A 17,531-nucleotide genomic window follows, 5' to 3' on the forward strand; every position below is an offset into this window, starting at 1 on the left:
GAGTGTTCATCTGGCTTCTAATTAAACACATGATATGGATCATGTGCAGGCAGCAAAGATTTAGTTTAAAGAGAGGAGTAAAATATGAAAAGTCTGTAGACACTGTGATTGAAGTAAAACACAATGCTGGAGAAATTCAACAGGTCAAACACTGTACTTTATGGAGCAAAGATAAAGATACATCAGCAACGTTTCAGGCTTGAGCCCTTCATCAGGTATGAGCAAAATGTGGGCAGGTGCCCATATAACCATATAAAAATTACAGCACAGAAAAGGCCATTTCGGCCTTTCTAGTCCATGCCCACCATCTTCTCCCACCTATTCCCATCGACTTGCACCTGGTCCATAACCGTCCACACCCGAACACAACCTCGTGAAGGGCTCAAGTCCGAATCGTGGCTGATGTATCTTTACCTCTGTTCCATAAATTACACTGTTTGACCTGCATTGTGTTTTACAGAGATTTTGTTTACCTTGGTGCAGACAATGTGGGCGGAAGGGGCTGTTCCTGTACGGTGATAGGGACCAGGAATCTGGACGTTGTCAGACCGCTCTTGTCTGGCCAGAATGGAGCCGACGGGCCGAATAGCCCGGTCCATGCTCCAGAGAGTCCTTTCTCGACTGCGGGTGCTGGCGAACGTTGACGGTGGTGGACCGGGGAGGGGGCGTGTGCACAGGGAGTCCCACCGGGAGGTGGGGTGGCGCTGACTGGCTCAGGGTTAGGGGGGGGGGGGACGACTAGGCATCCTCTAGGACCCTGCGGCCGCTCTGTACCGCGCACCCTGCGCAATCTCTGCAAACGACGCGGGAGTGGATTCAGCTGCCGGCTTCAACTGCATTGCCTGCGAGACACCGCTCAGCCCGACACACTGACTTTTGGTGTGATAGAGGGAGGGAGACAATTCTCTCTCTTTCCCCCCCCCCCCTCTCTCCCATCCCCCCCAAAATCTAAATGCAACCTCACCCCCACCCCTTCCCTCCTCCCAGCCCCTTGCCAGAACAACCCCCCCCCCCCCCCCTGCAAGAGAGCCAACATTCTCCGTCATAAAATGTAGCTGAGAAGTTACAGTGCGGAGATTCAAACGGGGGCATCAGTGCAAAGCTCGGACAACACGCGACCATGGGCCAGAAATCCTCCCTCTGAATCAAGGCTGCAAGTTTTTTTTTGTTGGTAAGTGCAGACTTTTAAATGTATCTCTTCCATCTCTTCCCCCTTGGCTTTAATAGGGACGGGCGCTGTGTGTTTGTTTGCAACGAGGCGACTGTGGTCTGCATTCCACCACTTCAGTTCACAGGTGCCAATCCCTCCCCTCGTCTTCTCCCTCCGCCCGAACACCAGGAAAGAGTTGTCAAGTCAAGGTTTTCAACAATAGACCGCCTTCCAAAATGCGCCGCTGCGTAGAAACGGAGATGGCAATAATAATAATGCCTTTTAAAATAAAAAAAACCCTGTTGCCTTCTTCTGAGCTTTGCAGCTGGTGTTCGAGTTGGGAGTGATGCGTAAGGGAGAGTCTGCAGTTTGTGTCTCCCCCCCCCCCCCACGTCCCCCCCCCCACCCCCCCCCGTCCCCCCCCCCACGTCCCCCCCCCCACCCCCCCCCGTCCCCCCCCCCACGTCCCCCCCCCCACCCCCCCCGTCCCCCCACGCCCCCCCCCACGTCCCCCCCCCCCACGTCCCCCCCCCCACGTCCCCCCACGCCCCCCCCCCCACGTCCCCCCCCCCCACGTCCCCCCCCCCCACGTCCCCCCCCCCACGTCCCCCCCCCCCACGTCTCCCCCCCCCCCACCCCCCCCCCCACGTCTCCCCCCCCCCCCACCCCCCCCCCCCACGTCTCCCCCCCCCCCACCCCCCCCCCCCCACGTCCCCCCACCCCCCCCCCCCACGTCCCCACCCCCCCCCCCCACCCCCCCCCCCCACCCCCCCCCCCACGTCCCCCCCCCCCCCCACCCCCCCCCCCACGTCCCCCCCCCCCCCCACCCCCCCCCCCACGTCCCCCCCCCCCCCCACCCCCCCGACGTGCCCACAGAATTTAAGACACATTTCCAGCTCTTGGGGATCAGGGCGACCCGCTTTGGAGCAATTGTGAATGACGCTGCTCCACGGATGAAATCGCGATCTGCCCGAGCCCATTGAATTGTGAAACACGGGTGTTAACGCGAAAGGGGTGTATTTTTGAGCGGGGCATAATTGATAAAGTAGAATTCACCAGGGACTCCTGATCGTCTGCTCTTGGTCGGGTTCTCGCTGGAGCAGAGGTAAAGATATATCAGCAACGTTTCGGGCTCTCGCTGTCGAAACTCGGTTCTGATTCCATCCCCCTGCTCAAGTTGCTGGCTGGACCCTGGTGAATGGCACCGCTGGCCTGGAGCGTCTCCCTGAGCTCGATTCCAGCAGGCTTCAATCCCCTCCCTGCCTTGTGGACATTTCTAAATCCCTGCTCGCTTGGCTGCTGGAGGGGAGGGAGAAAAAGTTGATGTCCTGCGGCCAGCCGTGTATTGATCCGACGACTTGCTTTGGCCAGGGTCACTGGGTCTCAGAACGAAGGGGAAGGGAGAGGTTAACCTCGTGAGAGGGTGTCCTGCCTGCTCATGTGCTCAGATGGGTGCGTGTGGGAGTTAGTGGATGGGTGTGCGTTTAAAGGGGCTGATTGGTATGCGGGGGAGGGGGGGTGCTGGAATGTTTTAGTCCCGGTGCGTGGCAGAGGAAGAATTTGAGTTCTCCAGGCATTACTTATGATGTTTAGGAATTTGATTGAGTTTACTGAATGAACACAATATGTAAACAGGACACTGGTGAGAACCTGCGACTGGGGGAGGTTTGTGTTTATATGGATGTACTTGTGTGGGTGTGTTGTACGTGTGTGGGCTGGAAAGCATGTGTGTTTGGGGATACACGTCGATAAGGCAGCTTTGTGGGGGTATATTCTGTGTTGGCTCAAGTTCTCCATCCATAGTTTCCAGATTTCTGTAGGTGTGCCTGTTGGGGGATTGTTTGTGTCTCTTCCCAGTTGCTGTGTGCACTGTGGATGTACCTGTGTGTGTGGTAAAATTGTAGAGTGCTGCAACATAGGAACAGGCCCTTCTGCCCATTGTGTCCATGCTGACTATCAATTACCTCGTTATTTTAATTCCCATTGACCAGCTCTCGGTCCACAGCATTCCCAGCAGTTCAAGTGCTGGACTCTCCTTAAATGTTGAGAAAATCTCTGCCTCCACACATCCTCCAGCGGAAGCTTCCAGATCTCAGCATAGTTATTAAGTGTGTGAATGTTTGTGTATATATGGATGTGTTATTTTGTGTGTGTGTGTGTGTGCGCCTGTTAACATTAATGGAGATACACCGAGACTAAATCAGGCTGTGAACTGAGGAGAATGGATTTGGAGGTCTGCCCTGTGTAACACCTGATTCACTCTGCAGCTCACTGAGTATTAATCAACATTTCAGCTGTCTGCACACCAATGTGACAACCTCCCACGCCTTATTCATTATGGATAGTTCTATTTTGCAGGACCAGGCTGTCTAATTTAGCTACATTCTTTAACAATCAATTTCCATATTTGGTCAATTGGATGAGCATATTGATCATAATTATATGTGGTGCCATGGGGTCCAGATGTTTTGATGCTCTGGGACTACAATGAAGTCTCACCATTCATGTTTTTGTCAGGTTGTTGTTATCGATGGCTGTTATTAATCATTCAATTTGCTGATATCAAATGCAGTATCCCATTGGAATTATTTTGCATTAATGGATTTTAAAAAAATTATTGTTATTCATGGGATTCTGTCAGGTGCTATGATCTGTTAGGTGAACTTCAGTTGCACAAAATGGGATGGGACAGTGGATCAGAGATGAAAAGTGTGGATAGAGAAGGAGTGTGTGTGAGCGAAAAGTAAAACATGAAAATCTGTAGACACCGTGGTTGAAGGAAAAACACGATGCTGGGAAAACTCAGCAGGTCAATCCGTGTCATTTATATAGCAAAGATAAAGATACATAACTGACTTTTCGGGTTTGAGCCCTTGAAAGCATGTGTATGGGAGACTGTGTGTGCTCATGGGAGCACATGCATGAGGCAGCATGGTGCAAGGGAGTGTGCATATGAGAGACTGAAGGATGCATGAAAGAGGGAGGGGTGAATTGCAGGACTAGAAAAGAGGGAGAGTGGGGTACAAAGCAGGAGAGAGGGGACAGTTGGAGATAAATGAGGAGATGACGTGAAGACGCAGAAAGGAATGGTGAGGACAGAGATTAGGATAAGGAAAGAGTGCGATTAGTATAAAGAGGACATACAGGGAGCAAAATGGGGTAACACACGAAATGCAGGAGGAGCTCAGCATGGAAGGCAAAAACAGCATTTCAGGCCATAATCCATCCTTGGGAAGAGCATGAATGGGAAGAAGAATAGGAATAATGGGGTGGGCAGGGGGGTGAGGAGACACAGATGGGGGATCGAGATAGGGAGTAGGAAATTGAAGAGAGCAAGAAAATCTAGGGGAGAGGAGAGAATGGGAGATATAAAGAGGGAAAGGACGCGGAGAGGTTAGAGGCAGATTTGAGAAAGGTGGAAAGAGGAGGGCAGGAGAGAAGGGGGAACAAAGAGATGGAAATGCAGAGAAGGGAGAGAGAATACTGAAGGAACGGAAAGTGACGTGAGGAACAGAGCGAACAGGGTACAAGAGGCAGAAAGTGTAAAAACGATAGAGGGTGGAACAGAAGCAGAGTGCAGGATAAAGGAATAAAGAGAAGAGCAGAGGGATGGAGAGGAAGGGATGGGCAGATAACAAAAGCATGAGGAAAGGTAGAGAATGAACATGTGAGAAAGAAAGAATAGAGAAGAGTTGAGAGAAATAGAGAAAATTGTCTAATAGATGAAGTAGAGAGAATGGGAGAAAGAAATACTACAGACAAGGGAATGTGGGGGTTTGAGGCAGCGGTGAGTTTGCCAACATCATTCACCAGGTGAGTTGATTAGTCAGCTGAGATAATTGTGAACAGCCTTGATTAGCAGTTACAAGGGGAAGCTCCTTGACAGATTCAGTGTGAAGAGCAGAGGTTGTGATGGGGTCAGTCGTGTCAGTGATCAATGGGTGGGGTGCCTCTTGGCCTTCTGCAGCCATTGGTTACCAGATGTGACCATTGGTCACGGTGTTAGAAACAATAGTCAGCAAGGTGGAGAGGGTGACTGGGGCATTTACATTGGATTTTGAGAGGTAATGGGGCAGAGAATGAGTATGGGATTTAATTTAATGTAGACTCACAGTACAGCAACAGGCACTTCTGCCCCATGAGCCCGCCCCATCCCAATAGACCCAATTAAATGACAAACCCCATATGTTTTTGGAGGGTGGGAAGAAACTGGAGCACTTGGAGGAAACCCACAGAGGTCACAGGGAGAAACTCTTTGCAGACAGGTGCAGGTTCGAACTTGGGTTACTGGTGCAATATAGGCACTGAGGAGAGAGTGAGTTAAGGACATGAGAGCACAAGTATAATGGGAGCAGGAGGAACAGTGAGGTGAGGGATTGATAAAGCACTGTGGGGAAAGGCATTGCCACTGGAATGAGTTTGGGATTGATTGAAGGCAATAGGGAGAATAGTTGAGTTAGTTCAATGGTTTTCAAACTTTTTCTTCCCACTCACATCCCACCTTAAGTAATCTCTATGCAATAAGTGCTCTGTGATTACTACGGGATTACTTAAGGTGGGATGTGAGTGGAAAGAAAAAGTGTGAAAACCACTGTTTTAATCGTACCCAATTGACTTGTTATGTGCACAGTTTCATAACTCCAAAGGAAATGGGCCAACAACGATTTTTCTTAAGCAAAATATTTTAGTAACAATTGGGTCTAGAGCAGTGGTTCCCACTCACATACTAACTTAAATAATTCCATACTAATCACAGAGCACCTATAGCATAGGGATTTGAAAATCACTGGGTTAATTTGAGAATGATCCAGGAGTGTGAAGCAGTGGAATTAGTTTGAGGTTGACACGGGGTTGTGGAAAAGATGTTGGCATGCGGTTGCATTTGGGATTGATTCGAGGCAGTTAGGAGAGGGGGAAGTTGGATCAGTGTGGGATTAATGTGGGACAAGAGGGAGAAAGAACATTGGGATTCAATTGGGATTGACACAAGGTCAGTGGGCCGAAGAAAAATTAGGGATCATGGTAAGGGAAAGATATTAGACCATAATACAGTAAGATATTGGAGCAGAAGTAGGCTATTTGGGTTGTCTAGTTGGCTCCACCATTCCATCATGAGCTGATTCATTCTCCCGCTCAGCCCCTCTCCCTACCTTCTCCCCATAACCTTTGATCCTCTAACTATTCAGATACCTATCAATCATCACAGGTGGATGAGAAGAGAACTTTGGGCATATTGGCATTCATAAATCAAAGTACTGAGTTCAGGAGTTGGGATGTTCAAAGTAGAAAAGAGATTATTTCTAAGTAAACACAATACACTTGGGGGGGGGGGGAAGGGGAGAGTGGAAACAAACTGGAAGTGGTTCAATTTTGTTTATTAGTTTGAGTCATCCGAAAATATTAAATAAATGGTCATCAGGTTAGTATCTAATGTCTAATTTCTAATTTTTTTCTAAATTCAAGCATGATGTAATGGAGGAAAGGTATTGAAGTAGGTGGATTGCAATCTTTCCATTAGAGTAATAAGCTCTCCTTGCCATCAACGTTGAAAAGGCTACTATCCCTGAATGGATTAACCAGTTATTTTGTTTTGGGGTTTTTTTTATTCTCTTTTTCATTGGAGTTGGTTTTTTTGTTGTTTTGTGCATTAATTCCTTATTTACAATGTAACTTTCAATATAAGGACCATGTATATTTTTCACATTTTCTGTATGTTATTCTGTTTTTTATGGGAAAATTAATAAAAAGATTAAAAAAAGGAGAGAAGTTGGGATGTTATAGTAAAGTTGTATAAGACATTAATGAGGCCAAATTTGGAGTATTGTGTACAGTTTTTGTCATCTAACTACAGGAAGGATATCAATAAGATGGAAAGAGTGCAGAGTAAATTTACTAGGATGTGGCTTGGACTTCAGGAATTGAGTTACAGGGAAAGGTTAAACAGGTTAGGAGTTTCTTCCCTGGAGCATAGAAAAATGAGGGGAGATTTGATAGAGGTATTTAAAATTATGAGGGGGATAGAGTAAATGTAGGTCGGCTTTTTCCTCTGAGAGTTAGGTGAGATACAAACCAGAGGACATGGGTTAAGGGTGAAAGGGGAAAAGTTTAGGGGGAACGTGAGAAGGAATTTCTTCATATGGAGAGTGGGAGTGTGGAACGAGCTGCCAGCAGAAATGGTGAATGTAGGGTCCATTTTTAACATTAAAAGAAGCATTTGGACAGGTACATGGATAGGAGAGTTATGAACGTCAGTTGGACTGGGCAAACACGAAATGGTTTGGCACAGTCTAGTAGAGTAGACATGTACTATAGTCATCTTTGGCTTAAGACCTGGCCTCCACAGCCCAATGACCTGGTCTCCTCAGCTGCCCGTGGTTGTAAGTAGCTAAAGAAATTGCAAAGTTCCAGTAGGCTGAGTAGCCACTTTCTCTATGCCTAGTGACTTTGTTAGGTCATGTAAAATGCAATGAAAAAGACTGTCCTTCCACTCTTTTCCATGGGGCATTGGACAGCGGAACAAAGTGACACCTCCTCATGTGCCTTGTCAATTAACCAAGAAAGAGTTGGCACAGGTTGTAATGGAGGGGAGTGGGGTGAAGGAAGGATTGGGAATGTAGCCTTGGAAGAGCAAGAGTTAGTAATAGGATAATAAAACACGAAGGTCTGCAGTCACTCTGATTGAAGTTCACAAGCTTACTGTTTAATCTCCAAATGGGAATAAAACCAAGAATGATCCTGCTTCCCAAACTGTGAAACCGGGAACAGGCTTTGGCACCACAGCTTTGGGCCAGGGATTGACAGGCAGGAAATTAGGATTTGGAATTGGGTTTCATCAAACGAGATTCACTAAAGAAGCAGGCATATAGCCAATTACTTGCACTACTGCTTTAAGGAAACGTTGCCAGGAAACGATCACAACAAAATTTTTTTCCAGACACTTTTCCCCAACAGATTTTCTTGCCTTTCCTAGAAGTTCAAAAATATGTGGGGGGAGCGGGTATTGTTGGATTCCGATTGGCATTGTGATTGGCATAATTAATCCATCCTTCTGGTGGACTAATGTTATTACGTGTCATTTGTATGTGCATGTGGGTAAGTCTGAAAAGTGGAACTGCTTTTCCATATGTTGATGTGCTAGCCATGTGAGTGACCAGCACTCTCTCATGTTCACCAAAAGTAATTGCTGTCTTGCTCATGTACCAACCTCTGAGCTCTCTATATTTCCTGAATTTAACTGTTCCACTATTGGTGACTGTCCCTCCAAGAGCCTTGGTCTCAAACTCTGGAATTTCCTCCCCACCCCTAAGCCTCATGATCTCTCATCCACTTCCTGTGCTATACTGTTCTGTCGTTCTCTTCAGCCATTTGGACTGAGCAGTCAGTTAAATATCTTGGATCATAAGACGTTGGAACACAAACAGGCTATTCAGCCCATTTAATCATGAGCTGATCCATTTTCCCATTCAGCCCCACTGACCGGCCTTCTCCCCAGAACCTTTGATGCCCTGGCTAATCAAGAACCTATCAATCTCTGCCTTAAATACATCCAATGTCTTGAACTCCACACCCACCCGTGGCAACATATTCCACAGATTCACTACCCTGTGGCTAAAGAAATTTCTCCATATCTCTGTTCTAAACAGATGCCCTTCATTCCTGAAGTTATCTCTTGTCATGGCCTTTCCCACCATGAGAAACACCTTTCTACTCTGTCCGTCCTATTTGAAATGTTTCAATGAGATTCCCCCTCATTCTTCTAAATCCAACGAGTACAGGCCAAGTGCTGTCAGATAACCCTTTCAATTCTGGAATCTTCCCACGTGGCACCCAGTCGAATTGTACTTCAATAACAATGACATATGATTCCCCATCGCAGGATCTATTGGCAAAAGGGTTAATGGGAAAGTGGGAGAGTCTAGGACAAGACGGTAGGATTGAAGGGTGTCCACTTAGAGGGGAGGAGGAATTTCTTTAGCTAGAGGGTGGTGAATTTGTTGCCATAGGTGGGTGTGGAGGCCAGGTCATTGGATGTATTTAAGACAGATGAATAGGTTCTTGATTAGCCAGGTCATCAAATGTTATGAGGTGGCGGCTGGGCAGTGGGGCTGAGTGGGAAAGTGGATCAGCTCATGATAGAATGGTGACGCAGACTCGATGGGCTGAATAGCCTATTTCTGTTCCTATATCTTGTGGAATTTCAGTTTTGTTTTGTCGAAGAAGGCAAATGCTTGTTATCATGAATAAGAATTTTCTGTAGAGTTAATTAATTATCTTCTTTTGATCAAGGGCTTTTGTAGTGCAATGGACCAAAGAACTTGAATTGATTACCTCCAATAGAGCAATGCAAACAAATTATTATTCATAAAAAGATCTTGCCAATTAACCCTCTTGTCAATAGATCCTGTGTCGGGGATCAATATTTTTCTGAGGCAGACGTTGATGAATTTCTGTTGGGTCACCTGATAATTACAAGTGTTTGAGCATCCCATCTCCACTGCACTTCATTCACCAAAGCTTCTCTCGGCCAAGCACAAAGGCTTTTGCAGCATCTCAGCGAAGTAGGCTTGAGCAGGCACTTGAAACAACCGATGGAATTGGCGTGTGATTTACGATAAAGCAGCCGTTCTCAATGGGGGCTCTCTGGCCCTTCCCTGGGGGCAATGGCATATTTTTACCTCACACAACATCAACATTTTTCATGTCTTTTTTGTGTAGTCGGTAGGAGAGAAGTACAGAAGAAACCAAATATTGACTGCTTCACAGGGAATGGGGGCCCATAAACTTTGAGCAGAGTCCTAGAGTGGGCCATAGCTGAATAAAGGTTGAGAATGGCTGCATAATTAGCCTCCAGTTGATTTCCACCTGGTACAGGTGATGTTGTCATTGAGTCTCAAGGTTCCTGAAATGCATTGCTGGAAATGGTGGTGAAGGCCAGTACAACAGGGACACTTAAGACTCTTGGACAAGAACATGGATTATGGGCTATGAGATTGGGAAGGATTAGATTCTAGTGGAATTGTGTGGTTAACGTAGCAGTTAGTGTGACACTATTGCAGCACCAACAACCTGGGTTCAAATCTGTTGCAGTCTGAAAGGACGTTCTCAGTGTCTGTGTGGATTTCCTTTGGGTGCTCTGGCTTCTTCCCACCCTCCAAAGAGTACAGGGTTGTAGATGAATTTGGGTGTAATTGGATGGCATGGGTTTCAATGGCCAGAATTGGCTTCTACTGTGTTGCAAATAAAATATATTTTTTAAAATTCATATAGTACAGCAATGTGGGCAGAAGGACATGTACTATTCAATGTTGAGGGTTTCAGTCCCATCTCCGAGATAGGAGAGGTAAAAGCCAGACTTGCTGACCATAAAGTTCTGAGGGAGAGTGATGCTGTGGAGGGTTTGTGTTGCACATTTAAAGTGGAAGGGGGAAAAATAACAGTTCAACTGTTTGTCATCCTTGAAACTCCATTAACTACTCTTGGTTTCCACACCAGGAGAGTAGGGATGAGCCCGAGAGTTTATTGTCATGTACACAAGTCCATGCTTGACTTTGCTAGCGATGATTTAGGAAGCATTGTTGATGTGGGAATGTCCTTCGAGCCTGTTCAATGGATTTTTTAGGTGGTGTGCAGTACTATCCGCACCCTTTAAGGTGGGACGGTGACAGCCAGGTCCTCTGGTCGTAGGTGTTGCGTCAAAGTGTCCCTCTCCTGGATGGATGGCCTGACGAGACTAACGAGCCCCATCTGCCTGGTTTGAAATCAGACTTTTCCTTCTCTTAGGCTGGCTGCCAACCATGGCTAATGAGCCCAGCCTACTTGTCCAGTTAAACCGTCGGACACTCAGTCGCGCCATAAAGTAGCGAACTCAGTGAAAGCGGGGGGGACACCGATGAGAAGGGGTTGCTAAGTGCACAGTACTATAAGAGAGGCCATTTGCAGTGCCTTCCTACCTGGCAAGTCAGGTGGTGGCCACGCGGCAATAGAGAGAAAGGAGAGGCGATGTGCAGATACACCAAAATGTTTACTGCAGCCACAGAGAAAGACATTGCCATATTGGGTGTTATTCCTTCTGGCCACTTCCCACCCAGTTGGCATTAACATTAACCTCTTCAGTTTCCATTGAAGCCCTCCCCTGGTGCTCTCTCCCTTTCCCTTTCTGTCTCTATTCCTCCAGCTCCACAGCCACTTCCCTCTCCATTCAGAGTGCTACCCTCCTTTCCCCTATCACTTCCCCAACTTTTGCCTTCCCTCCTATATGACCTCTTGTCTGTAGTCCTCCCCTAGCCCCTTTATCCCTCCTCTCCCCACTGTTTTATTCAAGCACCTGCCTGCTTTTATTTTTTGCTCATACACTGATGAAGGGGCCAAATCCGAAACATTGGTTGCTGTATTTTTGCTTCCTCTGGATGCTGCGCGATCTGCTGAGTTTCTCCAGCACCTTTGTGTGCTTACCACAATCACAGCATCTGCAGGCTTTCTTGTGACGTGCAAACTCATTTCACTTGAATCCCTCCACTTTTAAATGCCATTTGAACTCACTCTGCTCTCGTGATTTACACTAGTCCAGAAGTGTGAGTTTGCATGCGCTTGCATGCATGTTTCTGTGTTTGTTTGCATATGGGTGAGTGTACATGAGTCTTTGCATGTGTATCTGTATGTATATTCATGTTCTAGTATATGTTTGTGTATGATTCTGTGCATGTGCGCATGCATATAAACGTGCAGGATTACGTCCAATAATTCTGAATTTTTTATCACGTGGGGAAAGATTATCTTTGCATCCACGTTTGTCAAGCCCCTTACGAATCTTGTACTTCAACAAGATCAGTTTCCAGAGAGTACATTATCATGCAGCACATTCTCATCCCAGGTATCAACCTGGTGAACCTTCTCTGACCTGCCTCCAAGGCAAGTTAGCCCTTCCTTAAATAAGAAGACCAAATCCCTTTTTACTGATGTACTTGTAAGAATTTGCTGTAATTGGCTTTTCTATGTCTTGCTAGATTACTCACATTTTATATCCTCCCTATTAACCTTTGCTAGTCTCTATTTTCAAGCTTGTGCTTTTTCTATGCTGTATTATTTTTCTCCATTCTCATAGCAGCCGTATATATTTTAGTTAGCTGGAGAGGATGCGTTTCGATCTCAGATCCTTATTTCTCATTGGGCTTGTCTTTTAATTTAAAAAAAAAATTAGACATATAGCACGGTAATGGGCCTTTCTGGCTCATGAGCCCCGCCGCCTAATTGCACCCAATTAGCCTACAAATCCCATCTGTCTTAGAAGGGTGGGAGGAAACCAGAGCACCTGGAGGAAATCCACATGTACACTGGGAGAATGTACAGACAGCGTGGCATTTCAACCCGGGTCATTGGAACTGGTGCTAACCGTGCTGCCCTTTTGTTAACGATATGGAATATTGAGGAGATTCGGCCTGTTGTCGAATGCTCTCTCGAGCTTCTCCAGCTGTATTGTAGAAGTACACTTACTGGTTTCATCGTGGTCTGGTTTGGAACTTTGAATGCCCAGGAACGCAGAAGACGGCAGACTTGGGTAAGTCCATCACAGGCACCAACCTACTCTCCACTGAAGGCGTCTACATGAGATGCTGCCTCAAGACGGCAACTGACATTGTAAAGGGTCCCCATCACCCTCGTTTTTAAAAAAAAATATTTAGACGTGCAACACGGTAACAGGCCATTTCGGCCCACAAACCTGTGCTGTCCAATTACATCTAATTGACCTACGACCCTGGTACATTTTGAACAGTGCAAGGAGATCGGAGCACCCAGGGGAAAGCCCACGGAGACATGGGGAAAATGTACAAACTCCTTACAGACAGCTTTGGATTCGAACCCCAGTCCCGATTGCTGGCGCTGTAAGATGATGTCCTTATGCCGCTGAGTACTCATCTTTAGGCTCCTGTACCTTTTTCCCAATGATTTTGGATGACATCCTGGATCTCCTCAGACATCTTAGAAAATTGTTGTATTGGGTATTCCTTTTCTTATGTTTGCCTTCTTGAGATTGGGGGAAAAAAGTCTAAAAGACTAATTAGAGCATAAAAGTTTGCAGACACTGTGATTGAGGTAAAATCACACTGCTGGAGAAACTCAGCAGGTCAAACAGTGTATTTTATAAAGCAAGATAAAGATAAATAACCAATATTTTCGGCTTGAGCCCTTCATCAAGGTATGGAAAACGTGGCAGGAGTTTGAATAAAATGGTAGAGGAGTGGGTGGGGGAGGAGCACAGTTTCGCAGGCAGGAAGTAATAGGTAGATAAGGGAGGGAGGGCACAGCAGCAAATGGGGAGTGGTAATGGCTCTATGAATGGAGAGGGAAGGGGTGGAGAGCTGGAGGAAAGAAAGTAGAGAGATGGGGAAGAGAGGGAGAACGGAGAGAGGGTTAGCAGGAATCGGAGGTCGATGTTAATGCCATCTGGTTGGAGAGTGGCCAGATGGAAAATCAAGTGTCTTTCCTCCAATTTATGAGTGGTCTTGGTGAGCAGAGCATAAGAGACTAGGAGTGGAAGTCAGCCATGTGACCTTCAGGCCCGTGGTTTGGGTCAGTCTGTTCTGAACACTTTCCTGTCTGTTTTCCCCACAGTCCAAAAGTCTATCCAGTATAGCCTTGGATATATTCAATGGGTCTTGCTTGGTGAGACTACATGTTTGCATGACAAGTTGGGCTGAAGGGCCACTTTCCACACTTTCTTGTTCCCCGACTGCATGTTTTATGCATCTGGGTCATGGTTCCTTAGAGATTCTTGACTCTCTGTGAGAAGTGTCTCCCCATTTCAGACTGAAAGAACATCTACTAATTTCAGGGTCCCCCACCAAGGGAAATATCCTCTCAGCATCTTCATTGTCAACATCCTTCAGAATTGGTTATGTTTAAATAAGGTCACCTCTCATTTATCCATCATTCCAATAACTACAAAACACTTAACCTTTTCTCAAAAGTCAAATTCTTCACCTCCTAAATCAACCGATTAAATCTCCCCAAGTTTATTCAATGTATGTATAATCCCTCCTTAATTAAGGAGACCCAAACTATCCATGGTTCTTCACAGATCCGACCAGTGCCCCATAACCCGAGCTCCTTACTTTGAGTCCATCCCTTTTGTAATGGTTGTCTTTGTTTAAGTGTGTAACTTTAGTTGTTAGGAGTGAAACCTGAAAGACGAGCCTGACCGTAAAGTCCCCCAAAAGGTAGTGGACACAGCCCATGATGTCATTGGAAAAAATCCTCCCCACCATAGGGAATGCTGCCGTCGGAGAGCAGTAGCGATCACGAAGGATTCGCACCACCTAGCACACGCTCTGTTCTCACTGCTGCCATCAGGAAAGAGGTCTAGGTGCCACAAGGCTCGGACTGCCAGATTCAAGAATAGCTGATACCCCTCCGCCATCAGATTCCTCAACAACGGACTCAATCAGGGACTCATTTAAAGACTCGTACATTTGCACTTTATTAATTTTTTTCCCTCTCTGTATCGCACAGTCGGTTCTTTCCATTTTTTATTTGTTTACGTGTGATCATTGACAATTTTTTTTTGCACTACCAATTGGTGGTAATTCTGCCTCGCCAACAGGAAAAGAATCTCTGGGTCATATGTGAAGTTATGCATGTACTCTGGCAATAAATCTGAAAGTCTGCAGAGGCTGTGATTGTAGTAAAATCACAGAAATGCTGGAGGTGCTCAGCCGGTCTCATTAGTATCCATAGGAGGTATAGATGTATTTTCAGGACTGAGACGTCTGTAATGTATCTTTACCTCCTGTGGATGCTGTAAGACCGGCTGAGTTCCTCCAGCATTTCTGTGTTTTAACCTTAGTTGTTAGCCCAAGTTTGTTTCTCACAGACTGAGTTTGACATCCTAGCCTTGGTGTGATTTAAGGCCCTCTATTAGGAAATCACCATTTCATCCCATCACATTTTATGAGATGAGGTCCAAAATAACATTCCCTTATTGGGTCTACAATGTATTATTCTTTGTATCTGTCACAAAGCAGTCAATGAACTCTTCCTTCAGATTATATTTGCCAATTTGATTTGAACAATCTATATGAAGGTTAAGGTTTTCCACAGTAATCCCATTTATTTTGTTACAGCACCCCATTATTTCTTCATTAACTCTATGTCCTGCTGCATGACCACAGTCTGGGGGCATCCCAACTGCCCCCAGCAATGATTACTTTCCTTCACTATTTCTCATCTCCACTCACTTTGCTTCATAATGACCTGAACCAAGATCATTTCTCACCACTGCCCTCATGTCATCTTTCATTACCAGAGCTGTTCTCCCTCCTCCTTTCCCATTCTGTCTCTTCTTCTGAAATGTCAAGTGCCCTGAGGAAGATAGATAGAGATGAAATTGGGAGAGAGCGATTACTGAAAATAACAAGTGCCCTGTGCAGGAAGGGGGAGGGGGCAAAAAGAGGGGAAGGGAAGGTGGGACAAAAGACACTTTCTGACAGCCATTTCATTCCGGGACATTTTGGCATTTTTGACAGCATGTCTGCTGTCTGAAAAATGCTGACCAGGGATGGGGGTGTAATTTCTGTGCTGCTTTTTCCCACCACCGGACCTAGTCACAGCTCCGGAATGCCGTGCCGTCTGAAAGCTGCTTACCTCATTTCGGGTCCTGGTTGGGTATGGAAGATGACATTGCAATGACGTGCAACGTCTCCGACGTTTTAGCAGGAAATGTGAACTACTGAGGCAACAGTCGGGATTCAGAATCGAGCCGTTACTGAACGACGTGGCAGGGAACTGGGATGACAAAGAGACCCACGAGCTCCTTGCATTTCGTCCAGAGGACGAAATTAATAGGCACATTACAGGGATGGTGAAGGATTGTCCGTTGTGGAGAGGCTTTTACAGAAGCTGGGAGATTGCAGCTTTGAAAGGGATAAGTCTCAGGTTATTAGCAAGCTAAAACGTCTCTGAAAGAAATTCAACCAGGTGAATGACCACAATGGGAGGAGTGGTCGAGGTAGTTTGAACTGGCCATGTTTTGAATTGTGCCATTCCATCTGGGGCACACCATTCCTCCAACCCCGTTGCTCTACTAAGCAACCTCGAGCTTTCAGAGTCCCCCTGAGACGGCTCCAGCTGCTTCTCCCTCCACCAGCAGCAGTCTTGATGCCGGTGTCACCAGCGCCCTGTGCTGCACCAGGTAAAAACTAAATTATCTACCATTTTTGTCATGTGTTCCTCTGTGCGTTTGTCCATGAATAGTTTTCCTGCTAATGTAGCTGGTGTTCCCTGGTATTCTATTGCCCTCTAGGATACCAGCCGCGAAAAAAAAGACAAAAGCAAACCAAAGCCAAGGTGGTGATGAGGGAGATGTTATGTTCTATGGAACGCGAGGATGTGGAGAGAGACATCTTTGATTGGAGACGTGAGGAGCAGCTCAGAGGAGATGTGCAGGAGGCGGGGATGAGCTCACAGGAGTATGCCAGACATGTGCAGGCTGAGGTGATGAATGGGTTCGGGAATATGTTTAAGGACTTTCAGCTTGAATCGCAGAACCAGGCAGCACTAATGCGTGAAATGATAGGACTCGTTGCTTCCTCTGCATGCATGCACCCTGCACACACTGTTCTGCATCAAACACCTGTGAGATTGTACTGCACCACTTAGCCAATATTTTTCTCCGACATCACAACAGAATGAAAGCATGCAACACCCAGATGAAGCATGGGAGTCATTTCAATCATCCTCCTCCTCCTCATCCCCCTTCTTCCATCTCCTACTGGAGTGATGTGCCATAAATGCTCTTGCCTGGTTATTGTTGTTTTCTATTTGTTAATTGATGTAATACAGTTGAATAAAAATCTTTTATTGCTTTTTAAGTTTCCAGTTATCTACAAATATCTTGCGTGTGTGCTCTACATATACTAACAGTTGAAATGCTGTAGAAGGGACCTCATGGAAAGCCCAATAACTGTGAGCTGGTGCACCCTAATAATTAAATCTCTCAGGTTCCTCAGGTATATTAGCCAGCACTGTGCTCTACTCTGGTAAGAATTGTTCCTTGTAGATTTCACACATATTGTGTAGAATACAACAGGCAGCAACAACATCCGATGCAAAAGCGGTCCTAATATCTAGCCGCTTGGCCAGGCACCTCCAGTGACCTTTGAGGCATCCGAAAGTATTCTCCACCACCAAGCTTGCCGAGCTCAAATGATAGTTGAAGCTTCGCTGACGTTTTTCCAGTGCGTGGTGGTTAGTGAACCCCTTCATCAGCCACTTCCTCAGGTGGGGGTGGGTGGTTGAGGGTAAGCTGGGTCTCTGATTTTAAATACACCGGGATTTCCACTCTGTTAACAGTCATAGATTTCTGAGGGCAGAGCAATGTAGATTTATA

General features: G+C 46.3%; 1 protein-coding gene across 1 annotated transcript in view; it reads left to right on the forward strand.

The window, feature by feature from the left end:
* The first annotated feature begins 828 nt into the window (after positions 1-828).
* robo1 (roundabout, axon guidance receptor, homolog 1 (Drosophila)) overlaps positions 829-17,531 on the forward strand; it is a 523,895-nt gene continuing 507,192 nt past the window's right edge. The window contains exon 1 of the mRNA XM_069892429.1: positions 829-1,171. The gene's annotated coding sequence lies outside the window, so the exon portion shown is untranslated. The remainder of the gene's footprint in view (positions 1,172-17,531) is intronic.

This window comes from Narcine bancroftii, chromosome 7 (assembly GCF_036971445.1).
Source record: "Narcine bancroftii isolate sNarBan1 chromosome 7, sNarBan1.hap1, whole genome shotgun sequence".
NCBI lineage: Eukaryota > Metazoa > Chordata > Chondrichthyes > Torpediniformes > Narcinidae > Narcine > Narcine bancroftii.